The sequence below is a fragment of the Hermetia illucens genome, chromosome 2 (genome assembly GCF_905115235.1).
Source record: "Hermetia illucens chromosome 2, iHerIll2.2.curated.20191125, whole genome shotgun sequence".
Lineage (NCBI taxonomy): Eukaryota > Metazoa > Arthropoda > Insecta > Diptera > Stratiomyidae > Hermetia > Hermetia illucens.
Genome location: NC_051850.1, coordinates 83,869,175 through 83,886,191, shown reverse-complemented (window position 1 = coordinate 83,886,191; position 17,017 = coordinate 83,869,175). Strand labels below are relative to the sequence as shown.

General features: G+C 40.9%; 1 protein-coding gene and 1 non-coding gene across 6 annotated transcripts in view; one reads left to right on the top strand and one right to left on the bottom strand.

The window, feature by feature from the left end:
- The window catches only part of LOC119649858 (calcium uniporter protein, mitochondrial), a 629,226-nt gene that overhangs the window by 109,333 nt on the left and 502,876 nt on the right, over positions 1-17,017 (top strand). The gene's annotated exons all lie outside the window — the stretch shown is intronic.
- Positions 4,773-4,844, bottom strand: Trnah-gug. Its single transcript has one exon. It is a non-coding gene; the product is annotated as a tRNA-His (tRNA).

Here is a 17,017-nt window from a genome sequence, read left to right as displayed (position 1 = left end):
AGGTCATTGATAAGTTCTCCTATCTAGGGTCAAAAATTACAACCGATAACAGCTACGATGATGAAATCCGCGCATGGTTGTTGTCAACCAATAGAGCCTATTTCAGCTTGCAAAAACTGTTCCGCTCGAAACGTCTCACCATAGGGTCAAAGCTCTTACTGTGCAAGACGATGATTTTGCCACTCCCATGTATTCCTCGGAGATTTGGGTTCTTAGCAAAAAGAATTGCGAACTCTTGGCCTCGTGAACGGCGCAACTATCGGTATACAGTCTAGGCCTGCCTTCATAAGAAACTATAGTTTTGAGCCGAGGTCCACAAATTTGGTATCCCTAAAAGCTGTCTGGCGTCCTGACCTACTCCATCGCTCCATCTCAGGAAGGGTGTGCCCCGTCTTCTTTTTCTACCATAGATATTGCCCTTGTAGACTTTTCGGGTAGGATCATCCTCATCCATACGGATTAAGTGACCCATCCACCATAACCTATTGAGCCGGATTTTATCCACAACCTAACGGTCATGGTATCGCTCATAGATTTCATCGTTATGTAGTTTACAGTCCATCTTCGGCAAAAATTCTTCGCACCAAGAATTCGCAATTTTTCTTGCTAAGAACCCAAGGAATACATGAGAACTGGCAAGATCACGGTCTTGTACAGTAAGAGCTCAGTCGTGATTTTCGACCCTAGATAGGAGAAATTTTTACCGGGTTCAAAGTTGTATTCTCCTATCTTTATTCTTCAGATTTGACCAGTGCGATTTGATGTTGTTGGTTGGTTGGTTTTCGGTGCTGACGTTGCCACCATATATTTTGTCTTGCCTTCATTGATATGCAGCAAAAGATCACACGCCGCCTGGTTGAAGGCAGTTTATACGTCTCGGGTCGTTCTTCCCATGATGTGGACATCGTCAACATAGGCCAGTAGTTGGGCGAACTTAAAGAGGATCGTACCCCTCGCATTCACCTCGGCATCACGGATTACTTTCTCGAGGGCCAGGTTAAAGAGAATGCATGATAGGGAATCTCCTTGTCGTTCCCTTGTTGTCGTGGCCTTGAGAATGATCCTGCTACTTTTATCTGGCCTTGCACATTGGTCAGGATCAGCCTAGTCAGTCTTATCAATTTCTTTGAGATACCGAATTCTCTCATGGCCGTTTACATTTTTGCCCTGGCTATGCTATCATAGCCATGTCTGGATAGCTGAGTGGTTAGAGCGCAAGGTTGTTGTACGGAAGGTCGCGGTTCAAATCTCACTGGTGACAGTGGAATTTGTATCGTGATTTGACGTCGGATACCAGTCGACTCAGCTGTCAATGACTACCTGAGTCAAATCAGGGTAATAATCTCGGGCGAGCGCAATGCTGACCACATTGTCTCCTACAGTATATTGTAGTGTACCGTTTCGGTCTTGAATGAAGTGCTCTAACACACTTGGAGGCCCTGATCCAATATGGATTGTTGCGCCAACGATTATTATTATTATTATGCTATCATGGGCGGATTTAAAGTCGATGAAAAGATGGTGCAAGTGATGTCTATATTCCAACAGTTTTTCTATCGCTTGCCGCAGAGAGAAAATTTGATCTGTTGCTGATTTGCCCCCTCGACGGAGTTCGTGATAAGTCTTAGCCTGTGCCCGTGTTCTTTGAGAATGCAACATTACTCAGTATGCGGCACTCTTCCGTTCCGTAGCTAGCTTACATTCAACGTCAAACCAGCCGTTCCGACTCTTTTTGCGACTGGGGCCAAGTATCTTTGTCGCCGTATTAATGAGAACGTTGTTCAGGTGGTTATGAAAATCATTTGTTGATACTTCATCTCCAGGATCTCTGTTTGAGGTTATTGCGACATCCATTTCACCCTTATAGGTGTTCCGGAGGGCTCTGTCGTGAGTGGCTTCAGTATTCACTCTCACCTGATTGTCAGAGCGGATTGTGGGTGGTTCGAGCTCCGAGCAACGAGCAACGAGATAGTGATTCGAGTATATAATGGCTCCCCCATATGTTCTGACATTCATTAAGGCTGAGAGGTGGCGGCGTTTAGCACGTGGTCAATTTGGTTGAAAATGGTCCCGCCTGGAGAGGCCTACGTCTGTTTGTGGACCGCTTTCCAGGTACTTCCAACCACCATTCAGTGCGACACTGCTAGCTGAACAATCTGCAGTCCGTTATCATTGGTATCCCTATGTGAGCTATTGGAGTCAACGTATCGCATGAATACGGGCTCCGTCCCTACTTGACTGTTAAAATCTCCAAGTATTATTTTGATATCATACTTAGGACAGGCTTCGACGGTCCGCTTCCTTCTTAGACTCTGCAGTCTCCTCTGTAGGAGCGCTTATATTTTTAAAGCCGATAATAGCAGGTTTAATTTTTTGGTTGACTAAGAAACCTACTCTGAGCATATGGTTCAATGGATGATTGCTATAATATATGGTGTAGTGGCTCTTCTCCAGGAAACCGGTTCCTGTCCATCGCACATCTTGCAATGTTGTTACATCAGCCTTATATTGGGACAGGATATCGGGTAGCTGCTGAGCAGCATTCGGTCTGTACAGGGAGGGTACGTTCCATGAGGACCAGTTGACACAATTTGTTCCGCTTTTACGCGCGGGAGACTCGCCTTCATCCTCCTCCATCTGCAGTTTTTCATGTATTAGATTGTTGCACATGAAATGGCTGGTTTGGTATAATATCCACATGCCACTCCCACGTACTCGAGGGGGGCGATCAGACCCGAGTCTGCAAGGGACTCATCTGAAGTGGCTTCGGCCATGACCAGCACTCACTATAAACCAGTACCGCTGTGCTAGTCATGGCGGGGTCTGATTGTGGTCACAAAATCAACCGGTGTTCGAAGAGGACCGTGGGATTATGCCTACACGGCAGGTACTCACGTTAAACCCCCAGGACTTTCATCACGTGTCACTATTCTGTGCCAAAAGGTATCACTTCTGTTGCGCGAGAGTAAAAAACTGCAAATTTCCATTCGAAGTGCCATGTTTTGCTCTGTAAGGGCGTGCGAGACCCATTTGTCGAGCCTTTTCACCTTTCCAAGGTTGCAAGTGCCGCGAGACTGTCGAATAGTGTACGCCCAGTTTCTCTGCAATGTCTCTCACAGACTGACGTGTGTCGGATTCGACTAGCAAACGCAGCTCGTCGTTGTCAATCGATTGTCCTGGATGTCCACGTGGCTCACTTTGAAGGTTTACGTCGCCTGACCGGAATTTTTCGAACCGTCGCCGTGTGGTTCGTTCGCTTAACGTGTCAGCTCCAAATGCGCTGTTAATGTTCCTGGTCGCCTCCGCTGCTTTATGACCGAGTTTGAACTCATGCAGAAAAAGTATACGATCGTGGCTCTTTTCCATTCTTTTTTCCTTTTTATTTACTGTTATCACAACGATGGTCAAAACTTATTTATACTCTAACACCAACAACGCCAACTGGTGGTGGTTTGATACAGCAAAATCGCAACAAACTTCACTTGATTGCCGATTGGCGATCACCACGTGGAGGTGAAGATAGGGTTTGGTAGTAGAACTGTTGGTATTGCTTCAGCAGGCGTTTCCCAGGTTTAATGCTCCATCATGGGTCCCAATCCACGTTTCGCCTTGGGACCTATACTACTCTTTGACCGCCACTTGACTTTATATTTATATATCTAAAAAATTTTACATATCTAAAATTTTGAGTTTTAATTGTAACCGTTAGGTCATTCGTGGAAATTAAGGGTTTGCAAGTAGACAACACTTGTTGATTTCTAGAGTTTGGGCAAATGACGGTAATGGTCGCCTTTAAATATTTGCCACTAAACAGCATTTGGTACCTACAAATATTTCAACAAAGCCAATCAACAGCAATATTATTAAATTAAAATAGCACTTGGTATCATATTGTATCAATTTCACATCACAATTTACGGGAGGAATTACAAAAGAAATGAATTGAAACTTTGCGGCAACTTACAAATCCGGCGCCTTTCTTTGCGTCATTTAAAAGTTTATATTGAATCGCCTTTTTTTTAAAATTTAATTAAAAACCAAGAACTTCATACCTTTTCCTCCGGTTTTTAAAAAAATACTTTACCAATTTTCACGATTAATTATAAAATTCACTTCTTTTTCATTTTTATTAATATATCGCGTCTGAACGGCGATATTGCGGCACGTTTTTCTGTTAAATGACTTCATAAATATTAACGTCTAGCATTTTATTGACGTTTTATGTTCGTGGCACAGTTCCTTTTCTGTCGAACATGGTGAAACCACGCTGCGACAACTTACAAACCTTACCCCATGTAAACAATAGCGCATTCAAATTTAACAATTCTTTAAGTCCTCTTATTATTATTATTATTAATAAAAACTCGTCAAACTATATTTCTCACTGGATGATGCACTGTGCATCTGCTGCGGATTCTGTTGCGGGGAGAGAAACTTATATTTTATTTACTACATAAAACCAGTGTATGAGTTCCTACATGAAATATATTTGTATCGATAGATCCATAAAATATATACATATGTGTTCCTATAATTTCAGAGGAAAAAACTAAGTCAATATCCTTTTTTTCTAATAATCCTCCTTTTCCCATTCCAGGTAAGTCGACACGAATTTAGCCGAGGAGCGTAGGCTGTGAGGATGTGAGGAGGCGCGTTTAAAAGTGTAAATATGTAAAATCCACGAGAAAAGAAGACTTTGTTATTTGTAAAACATTTTTCGATACAATATTTTCCAAAAGAATGCTTCCGTCCGTGACAATGTTTTTACACATTGCCGTGACCAGGATTCGAACCTGGGTTACTACGGCCACAACGTAGGGTCCTAACCACTAGACGATCACGGCTGTTGGAAGCTCGAACACACATTCACCAATCCAAGACGTGACTATAACGAATATAATATTTGAAAGTGTTTCCACCTCTATTTGTTTGCTTGGCTCTCGCACCAGATCACCTCTGAAATGTTCCAAAGCAATTTGTATGTTTATAGTCAGTTGTTACGCTTTGGCCAGCATGTCTGGTGTTTATTTTTATGTACGATTGGGAGCCAGTTCAGCTCGAAAGCCAAAAGCTTTCAGTTCTCTAGCGTAATCTGATTTTACGTAATAAGATGAGTTAGGAATCTTTGCGATATGTTACCAACTGATATGAGAGCACGTGTTAATTAATAATGCGAAATGAATAAGAATAAATTACATGGAAATTGTGGTGTTGACAAATGGTATAAGTTTCAATGATGAATTGTAAGTGAAGACTATTTTTTGTTTAACAATTTTAGGTGTGGAATTGATTGAATTTCATCTGTTTGGTTCAAGAGACAATCGTAATTTCCTCGTAACGTAATTTGAAATCTTGAATTCATTTTTCATGCAATATGGGGCCATATGGGATAATAAAACTTTTAATTACTTATCTGAACACTTCGGTATGAATAAGAACGAGCTACTGATTGTGAAAGTAGGAGTAGAAAAAAGTCGGTTTAACATTGCTGGGCTTCTGGGTCTTTCGCTTGTTTCAATGTGCAACCGAACTGTATGCACTGGTTATCACTAACTTCTTTGCAAAGTGCTTACGGCAGTTTTTGATTGAAACAAATCTTTATGCACTTTTGAGTAATTCTGAGTGACCAAATTTGTGGTAAAAAGCAAACTTTTTAATCAACGTTCTGTCGTTAACCTGTCGAGAACCGGAAGCGCAGCACTTCATTTATGGAAGTTTTGAAGATCTTTTAAGTAGGAAAGTTTGAGAAACGCCGTTTTGTTGTTTAAATTAATCTAATTTATGGTGTTATTATTTCACAGAGAATTTTTTGCAACTGGGTGGTTTCTGAGAATGGGTTTTTTCTTGTCTGTACTTTTCACTTCACTTCTGTTTATCACTATGGCTTTTGCATGGAGTAATCGAAACGTTAGGTTTAATTGGGAATTAAGGGACTACCTTCAGAAAGCGCGGAAATTCTACATTTTATGATCATCTTCCACAATATGACAAATTCCCGAGCGACTGGAGAATCGATGTTTGGTTTTCTATTTACATTAGATAATTAGACTAAAATATTATATTTAGTATATATTTAAGTTAAGAGCATTTCTGGGCCTATTCCGTTGAAGAAAGCAGTAGGCGGCTGCCGAAATACGTATTCGGTGAATAATAATAATAAATCTTGATCTTGAAAACTGTTTACTTTTTGGGTACGAAAACTTATTTCAGAGAGAAAGAAACGAATTTTCTTCGGGTTGAAAACATATTATGCCGATATGATTCCATCAGTTTTACGATCGGTGAACTGAATACTTCCAAACAAGGTTGTGGGCATCAAATATGACTTTCATCCTTGAAAAAAATTTACTAATTTTTCAGATGTTTTGCGGCCATTCGATTGTCTCTGCATTTTCTTGAAGCTTTATTCTCATAGACTGTTTTCAATTAACTAGGAGGCAATCGCGCGTGATCATACTCTGAAATCATTATTTCCATGCTTGAAAAGCAATTAAAGTCATTTTGCTAGTTATGTCGTGATTTGACTTGCCACAATTGGAAGTAACTGTTTCAATAGACTGGAGTAAATAATAGTTAAGGATTCCTTTCTAATGCCGGCACTACATACCGTTTTTAAGGGCTTTGTGAAACAAAACCTTATTAAAATCGATTCAATATACATTTGTCTTTCTTTTGTCGTTGGAAGGTAGAAAAGTTTGAAACCAGCCGTTCTTTCCTGCCATACGATTATGTGATACTTTTATTGACTAAAACTCAGGCAATTAAAAGCATCGTGCTCCACATCCGCTGAAATCTTCTCGCATGTTGGGGAATATGAAGAGTCGTCACGCCCGAAGCGGAAAGATATGCGCGAAAAGCCTCGTGTCAACTTATCAATTGGGTTAGCTCGTAACCTACATCACCATTTCATCTATTTTAATATCTAGGATAATTCTATGAGTCCAAAGTACTTTACGTGCAGAGCCCGCCGATTTTATATGTTGGATCATAAAGGCGTTGACCGTTGTTAAGATGTCAAAGGGGGTCATGCTTGCTATCTGCTTCGTCTGATGTTGTACGGTAAGCGCATGACTTTCGCTATGCACTCAAACAATTGTTGCTAAACATTCAGTATGTGACTTGAAGTTTAGTTTTTGGTCCACCATGATTCCTAAGTATTTAGGCACTGGGTGCTAATGTATGGTGTGTTTTCCAGCCCTAATCTTTATCGATGTTTGCTTCCATCGTTTGGTATTCAGAAGTACCTCGGCCAGCACAGCCAAAATCTGTTTTGAAAATTTGCCTCCTTTGTGAGGATCTTCATCTTCTCAGTATCGTGTGTCACGGTAGTCACTTCGATGTCATCTACGTAAACAATAACCGTCACTCCTTTGGGGAGCTATACCTCAACATTCCATCGTTTATTATTATGCGTAAGAGGAACCAAGGTCCGAACCTTGCGGAATCCCAATATCCCGATACATATTAGATTCTTCATCCGAACTGTAACACAATGGCGTCTCTCGGATGCATTCGATGTCTATGCACACCAAGTAATTGGGAGTGCCTAATTTGGTTCAAACCTGAATTATTTTGCTCCACCCTACAGAATTGAGGACGCTTTTCACACCGAGAGCAACTCCCGCGCACAACATTTTCGCTTTCATTCTTGCTTCTGGATTTTTCGTAACTGTACTGATCGCATTAACAGTAGATCTCGCCTTTCGGAATCAAAACTGCCTATCTGAGAGACCACCTTACCTTTCTGCGATCAGAGCAAGCTCATTGTAGATGATCTTTCTGTCTGCCACACTCGATTGAAATGGTGCAAATTCCAGTTGGATATAAGGTGAGGGCTTGCCATACAAACGGGGTGCAGCAATTTTTTTCACAGAATACTGCCGTGTGGGGTACTTTTCGAGACTGTTCTTGCTTTTGATATTGACGAGGGAAGCCTGAAAATGTCTGTCTCAAAATATGAGACAGCTTTCGGTGTTAGAACGTATTCAGCCCAATAGATGAGAATAATATTTAGAACTTAGGAATATTTTGAATTTTTAGCTATGTAGGAATGGAAAAACGTGCACAGAAAGTTTCTCACATAAGATGAACATACTCGTAGAGTTCAGCTTTCAATATTCCGATTTGTTTATGAACTGACGTGTTTTATATATTATATATATATATATTATATACTATAGACCAATGGACAAGGTCTAAAGTAACCTTTGACCAATTATGTTATAGCGTAATAAAACTGTATCCGCTTTGAGGTTTTTTTTTTTTTTTGGTACACGGAGGTAGAAAATCCAAGAAAGACACTCCGCCGCAGCTCACCGCACAGCGGGCGGGTGTGGGATTCGCACTCACTAAAACCACCCCCGTCTTTCCAGTCCCAACCTCGCGGGACCACTTTAGGTTTCTTCCCACCATTGCAAATTTTGGGCAGTGAAAAATCACATGCTCTGGATCCTCAGGTACCGCATCTAGGATCATTCGGAAAATTATCCAACCCAAAGCGGTGCTGATACTGCCTGTAGCCACCACCGTGTCGTGTGAGGAACTGGGTAAGTGGTAGTTGATCTCCTCATGTTTCCGCTCAAGCCACACCCTAATGTTGGAAATCAGCCTGTGCGTCCACCGACCCTTCGTAGACTCGTCCCATCTGCGTTGCCAGTGATCATGCGACTCTGACCTTGCCGCATTTCTACACTCTGTGGTCCTCTCCATACGTCTTGTATGGTAAAGCACACTCATTTCATTAGCCAGAATGTCGACAGGGATCATGCCTGCCACCACCAATACTGCTCCGTCTGATGTGGTTCTAAAAGCGCTGCAAAGCTTCAAAGCTATCAGCCGATAAACCGAGTTCACTTGCTTCCGTCTATGATAGTTTGCAAGGAGCCTCTGCCCACAAAGGTGACCTGAGATCAACGTGGAACGCACCACTCCGGCTAGTACTAATCTCGGGCAGTGTTCGGACGCCAAGTGCAGTGGTGGTACTGGCTGCCTTTTGGCATGCATATACTAGGTGTTCCCTAAAGCTCAATTTGGTGTCAAATATCACCCCCAGATATTAGATAGCCGGCTTGGATACGACCATACGGTCCATCCATCTCTCTCTTCTTTATTAAGATCGTTTCCGTTCAACCCGGCTCTTTCTAGCCAGGACTTTACCGCTCTACCGCTCTCAATGTTTCCGTCGCGTCGACCTCCACATCTTCTGTATATTTTGCTATAACAACCACAGCTAGATCATCAGCAAAGCCGACAATCGTAATCCCGTCTGGGACGGGAACACAACAAATGTAGTTTTTGGGGCCCTCATCCGTCCCGTACTAAAGAGCCCTCTCTGAAAGGTAGTTTTCCACCAAATTCGCTAAATGTCAGCCCACGCCCCTTTAATTCTGTTTCAGCTAGCCGAGTTACATATTTGCCAATCAAGCCCTTTCATTTGATACCACAAATCACGATATTCTGTGTAAAAAAATATTAAACCGCATATATGGAAAGCCTTCCTTAATCTTACCGCAAAATGTATGTAAAGGGGCACACAGGCCACATGTTCTCACCATTTCGTAACAATCATTTCGGTCGTTTCCGAGTAAATTGAATGTGATGGACAGACAGTCATTGAGTCACTTTTAATAAGGTTTTGCTTTAAACAAAACCTTACCAACTCTAAAATCGGAAGCTCGGCGTTTCAGGTAGGAAAGGTTTTATGTATTTCTCATCTAAGGATATTTGAGCGGACATTTGGGTAATGTGTACCTAGCTGGTAGTGTATATGCATATATAATATCAGACTGTTCATTTTAGTGTGATTATCATCATCAACGGCGCAACAACCGATATCCCGTCTAGGCCTGCCTTAGTAAGGAATTCCAGGCAATCCGGTTTTGCGCTGAGGTCCACCAATTCGATATTCATAAAAGCTGTCCTGACCAACACCATTGCTCTATTTCTTTTTCTATCATATACTTTCTGGGTTGGAGCATCCTCATCCATAAGGTGACACGCCCACCGCAACCTATTGAGCCGGACGGTCGTGGTATCGCTCCTAGATTTCGTCATTATGTAAACTTCGGAATCTAGATTTAAATAGGAGAAATTTATCTTTATTGTTCTCGTTTAACTAGTGCATTTCGACCAACAACAGTTGGTTCTTTGTTCTTTCCCACTGTGCCCCCATGTACTTCGTCTTGCCTTCATTAATATGCAGCCCAAGATCTCGCGCTGCCTGCTCGATCTGGATGAAGGTAGTCTGTACATCTCGGGTTGTTATTCCCATAATGCCAATATCACCAGCGTAGGTCAGTAGTTGAGTAGACTTGAAGAGGATGGTGCCTCTCACATTCACATCTGCATCGCGAATCACTTTCTCTCGGGTCAGGTTAAAAAGGACGCATGATAGTTCTTCCCCTTGTATTATGTTGATGTGAATTGTCTCAAGCTGATCCTGCTGCTTTTATCTGGCCTGCCACATTGGTCAGGATGCGCCTGCCAGTCTTATCAATTCTCTCATAGCCGTGTACAGTTTTACCCTGGGTTTTAAGTCGATCAAAAGATGGTCCAACTGATATTCCAGCAGTTTTTCCAACGCTTGCCGCAGAATCTGATCTGTTGCTGATTTGCCTGGAGTGAAGCCTGTATGGTATGGACCAATGATGTTCTGGGCGTATGGGGCTCTCCGGCCTAGCAAGATAGCGGAGATATATTATAGATCGTACCCAGCAGCGTGATGCCTCTATAATTTCTGCACTGCATGATATCCCACTTTTTATGTATGGGGGAGACAATGCCTTGGCTCCAGTCGTCACTGTCCCATACTTTGAGCATCAGTTGATGGATAGCTCGGTGTAATTGGTCGCCTCTATATTTAACCAATTCGGCTCCTGGCGACTTATGATTTTTAAGCCGATGGATTGCACGGACTGTTTCTTCCATGCTTGATGGTGGTAGCATTTACCCGTCGTCTCCAGTTGGGGGTATCTAAAACTTACTCTTATTGCAATAAGTTTGCACAAAGGTGACAACTTTGGCTTCTTATAACTTTATTAGTAATAGCATTATTACTATTATATTATGTCGTATATTTAGAGCCTATATTACGGTATAATTACATTATTCTAGTTTCAATGTAAGGGGGTTTGGCAGGCAATTTCTCAAAATATTGACGCAAAGATAATGTTTCTGGCTAGGTAATATTGAGAAAGCAGAAAAACTATTTAGTTCCAAGTTAGGGCATAGCTCATAGAATTATTCGTTAAGATCTATGGGGAAACAACGGACGTTTGGGGTCATAGAGCATTGGAAGAGTTATTGGGAAAACTGAATTCAGTTTTTGCAATGCTTTCTGATTCGGGGATCTCCATGCATCTGACTGGGACCAATCTAAAAAATGCGTCTCGGAATATACTAAGATCTTTTGCACCGATGAACGAAAAACAGGACAGAGTTCTGGAGTAGGAGTCTACCTCTCAAGTACAAATGAAAAGTGGGTTTTGCGGCAATATGCAACGGTCTTTCAAGCTGAAGTGTATGCGATCATAAGGGCCTGAGTCACGAGCGCTGAAAGGGCAGGCGAATCGCAATCTGCGGCGATAGTTAAGGTACCGAGGGCGTTGTCTAGGCTTCTGGTCACCTCGAAAATCTTTCAGGAACGTAGAAATATATTGAACATGTGCGCGAACGGAAACCACAGAATATTCTCTGTGTGAATGCCCGACCTATGGACGCATTAGATCTCTGGTGCAGACGTGCTCCAGTTGCAACGGGTAGCATTATACCCCCTAAATAAAATTCGGCAATACATAAACATGTGTGGGATATTTCGTTAGACGTAGGAGTTGAGTTCAAAGGGCCATTACGGCTTTAGTACGCAGAGGTTATGCCTCTAACCGATCATAATTACACAGACAAAACCTAGGCCATGGTAGAAAACACATCAAAGGGAGAGCGTTAGCCAGGGCCTTGTTACCTTCAACCTAGGCTATATTTTGCGGCTAGTCCATGCTAGTCTACTAAATTCCTTTACAAACTTTTCCAGCTGGTTATTATAGCATCCTTTGACGGGGAGGGATGCCAAGTGCGCACTTCCTATGCTTCTACCGAGTTCTCGATTTATTATTTAAATAATGGAAATAACTTATTGATATGAAATTAGATGGTTGTAAAAAGAGAATACGCAAATATTTTTTAATTCAGTTTTTTGTATTTTGGAACTAATAACGTTTTTGATTGAAATTTTAAAAGGTTTTTAATTTACGATAATCTCAAAAAGAATTCTGGTGTTTCTTCGTAGACTTAGTCAAAAATTTAGGTGGTAAAAAAATGGAAACAAATTTATGAAATCCACATAAATAATAAATTTCAAAATTTATACCATTTCTACTAATGTATAGTGGTATAGCCCTCTGCCTCTATCACCAGCTCCCATCTGCGGGGTATCCAGTTTACAAGATTAATCAGGACATCAATAATAAATGTTACCATTTTAGAAAATATTTGATTACGAATACGACAATTTAAGCCTTTCCAAAGACTCACAATGGAATTTAGATTAGATTTCTGGGACGACCACACTATTCAGTTAATTTTTTTTTGATCATTCTAACGCTTAATATAATTAGATGAAGGAAGAATTATCCTGAAAGATCTTATCCTTAGTTAATTTTTCATGAGCATACAGGGACACACTTTGAACAAAAATGTAACAGTAAGCTTGGACTGTTGTGATGGTTACACTTCCTCCTTCGTATTTTATCTTTAGTACTTAACATTTCAGATGGTTAATACTTTGGACGTTTTATGCATCAAATATCGTTGCTGTGGAACAAATTGAATTTACCTCTTGCCACTCCAAAGAGGGCGACCCCACTTTGCAGGGGACCAGTGTTGATGCTCGGAAGCAAATTTCAAAAAGGCTCGTACATTTCCCATAGAACTAAAGGGTTTTTTGTACGGCCTAATAGCCAAACAATCATATTTGGGGTGACTGTCATTGGAGATATTGCTCCAAAATTTGTTGGACCGTAGATTTCGGCTAATAACTCGTACTACAGATCGCCTAAGCTTTTCTTGGAATTTTAATGGCCATCCACTTTTGTATTAGTAATTTCCCAATGGCCATGAATTCTCCATATGGTTGAAGGAGAGACCACAAAACATTCTCCAACGTCTTTCATACTTACTCTTCTTTCATTTTCTTCTACAATAAACCGTTTTGTACAAACCTTGACAATATTTCGCTATCAGACATCTAAAATAAAAACAATAATAAACAATAAAGAAAGTCAGGATGATGCGCTGATATGAAATAAAGATTTCAAAATAGTATATTACTAACTTTTAAAAATTGGCAGGAAGACCCTCTTAAGTTCAGCCTAGGAATACTAAATTTGCGCCAGCGTAGAGGAAAATATTGCAATTTTCATAGAAATTCGGCTATTTGTGTCAAAGTTATGGCAGTGCAAACTTATTAACTATTATCAATACAGTGATTTCGGATCAAAGGATTTTTGTAAATGGCTCTTTGAAATATAAAGGGCAAATGAACTTTTAACTATGTGCACATGAAACTGTCATGCACTCACCGTTCCCCAAGAGTTTTTATACCTGAAGTGTCTGGTTTCCGATTTCCCGGCTTGTTTATGAAAGAAAATGAACCCTTCAATGAACAACTCCACCAGCAAAAGGAAGTAGAAAATTGCATTAAAAAAGATTAACCCATTATCCTTTTATAAGCATTGGAGCTGTTACCATTGGTTTGACCTTTACTGTAAATTACAACTGCCTAGTGCTCTAACCACCAAACCATCCGCACAAGGTACAATAATAGCCAAGAATATTTCCTAGCCAATTTTTTTTCGTCCTTTGTTATTAACCCTGCAAATAATGGAAAATCGAATTTACGACATCATTACGTCCTGTTATTACTCAGTGAATTGAAATATTGATAATCTGTTCAATAGTTCCGTCTGATTTGTGAGCATCACACACAAGTATATTATGAAATTCCACATGTTGGGATTAATGTTGAAAAATTTAATCTTTAAAAAGTGAGAATAAATGGTATTTCGTTTTTAAAGTTAGCGTTCTATTTTCATTGCTCATTCTATTTCCATATTTACAGAGCCGACTCAAGAAAAGATGGTGCCTTAGGTCAACAGAAATTTAGAACCCCGCTCCAAAACTTTTTTCTATTTCCAATAAATTTTCTACAGTCGAGAAAAACTGGTAGCGGAATTCAATAAAGGGAGTTGTAAATTTTGTCTTCTTTCGAATTTGACAACGCCTTCAATAACAGTCTAAAGTGCTATTTTTATGTTTTCTAGTGAAAAGGCGATGTTATTGCCTTGACAGATCAAGCAAACTTTTGTTCATTAAACCTTCTCCAGGCAACTCGTTTCAGAAGCATTTTTGTTTTTGGAAATATTTTTTCTGTTTAAGGATTTACCATATGTAGATCGCCTGTGTGGTACAGTTGGCCCTGTATATTGAAACCAGTGACATCACATGTCCACACGTGGAATTTCAGCTGTGTATTGCATAAATGCTCCCCTTCTGCAAACAAAGTATCTGAACTCAGATTATTATTTACATTTATTGCATTTCTGCTATGCAATTTCCATTGATTGAATGTCGGAAATATTGTGTGATGTGGTCGCGCTCATTTCGGCTTTGACGTTTTCCATTATAGGTTCCAGTTTTACGTGAAAATCAACAAATGAAATTTTTCATTGAAATTATTCATTGTTTTTGTAGGGGACTTCCTGACTATTAACTTCACAGTTTTTCCAATTTTTGTGAATGAATTTTATTACCGTCATCGTGTGAGTTTGCTCAGCACTAAACTCTGTTTATAGAAGTCTACTCATACTTCCGGCTTCCCTGGGTTTATTAACAGCTAGCACAAACACACTACAAACGTGATTCATTGTGATAAGAGGCACCGGGCTAGTTTGGAGTTCTGCGATAACTTTTCACTCGTGCGGTTGTGGTTGCGGGCAAAAAACTTCATTGGGAGTTCGAAAATAGGTCGATACGGGAGCTTTTGGTATTGTTTACATTGCTATTGATATTTATCTTCAAAGTGGATTAGTATATAGGTGTGGACTTTGTTCCCAATTCCAAATTCTACAAAATCAAATACAGTAGACTCTCGAAAGGATGGAAAATAATACATAATAATTTGCATAATAAAATTTGCATTGTTTCTAGGAGAAAGATGTTAGTTTCATTTGAAAAACAGGGTTTCAAGACCTGACCACCAAAAAGTATACCGTGCAGAGTGAAAATACTCCTGGCAATAATTTTTCTATAATAACTAGTAGAAATTTCATTAGTTCTTAAATTTGGATAATAATATCTGTGTACCATTTATTATAGATCTACATGCATATAATATCAAATATATTTTTTATCATGATGATACATATAAGCAAAACCTCATCTCAAGGTACCATAACTTTTTATGGCGGACTGATCGCTATGAGTTTTCATCGGGATAGAAGAAAGGAGACCTGTTTGAAGAGGGGGGTGGCATTGGAAATTCAAGTTTGCAATATCCATCATCATCATCATCAACGGCGCAACAACCGGTATCCGGTGTAGGCCTGGTTTAATAAGGAACTCCAGACATCCCAGTTTTGCGCCGAGGTCCACCAATTCGATATCCCTAAAAGCTGTCTGGCGTCCTGACCTACGCCATCGCTCAATCTTAGGCAGGGTCTGCCTCGTCTTGTTTTTCTACCATAGATATTGCCCTTATAGACTTTCCGAGTGGGATCATCCTCATCCATACGGATTAAGTGACCCGCCCACCGTAACCTATTGAGCCGGATTTTATCCACAACCGGACGGTCGTGGTATCGCTCATAGATTTCGCCATTGTGTAGGCTACGGAATCGTCCATCCTCACGTAGGGGGCCAAAAATTCTTCGGAGGATTCTTCTCTCGAACGCGGCCAAGAGTTCACAATTTTTCTTGCTAAGAACCCAAGTTTCCGAGGAATACATGAGAACTGGCAAGATCATAGTCTTGTACAGTAAGAGCTTTGACCCTATGGTGAGACGTTTCGAGCGGAACAGTCTTTGTAAGCTGAAATAGGCTCTGTTGGCTGACAACAACCGTGCGCGGATTTCATCATCGTAGTTGTTATCGGTTGTGATTTTCGACCCTAGATAGGAGAAATTGTCAACGGTCTCAAAGTTGTATTCTCCTATCCTTATTCTTCTTCGTGTTTGACCAGTGCGGTTTGATGTTGTTGGTTGATTCATCTTCGGTGCTGACGTTCCCACCATATATTTTGTCTTGCCTTCATTGATGTGCAGCCCAAGATCTCGCCCCAATGGCCGCCTGCTCGATCTGGATGAAGACAGTTTGTACGTCTCGGGTGGTTCTTCCCATGATGTCGATATTGTTAGCATAGGCCAGTAGTTGGGTGGACTTGAAGAGGATCGTACCTCTTGCATTTACCTCAGCATCACGGATCACTTTCTCGAGGGCCAGGTTAAAGAGGACGCATGATGGCGCATCCCCTTATCGTAGACCGTTGTTGATGTCGAATGGTCTTGAAAGTGATCCTGCTGCTTTTATCTGGCCTCGCACATTGGTCAGGGTCAGCCCAGTCAGTCTTATTAATTTCGTCGGGATACCGAATTCCCTCATGGCCGTGTACAGTTTTACCCTGGCTATGCTATCATAGGCGGCTTTAAAGTCGATGAACAGATGGTGCCACTGTTGTCCATATTCCAACAGTTTTTCTATCGCTTGCCGCAGAGGGAAAATCTGATCTGTTGCTGATTTGCCTGGAGTGAAGCCTCTTTGGTATGGACCAATGATATTCTGGGCGTATGGGGCTATCCGGCCTAGCAAGATAGTGGAGAATATCTTATAGATGGTACTCAGCAACGTGATACCTCTATAATTGCTGCACTGTGTGATATCTCCCTTTTTATGTATGAGACAGGTAATGCCTTGTTGCTATCGTCAGGCATTGATTCGCTGTCCCATACCTTGAGCACAAGTTGATGAA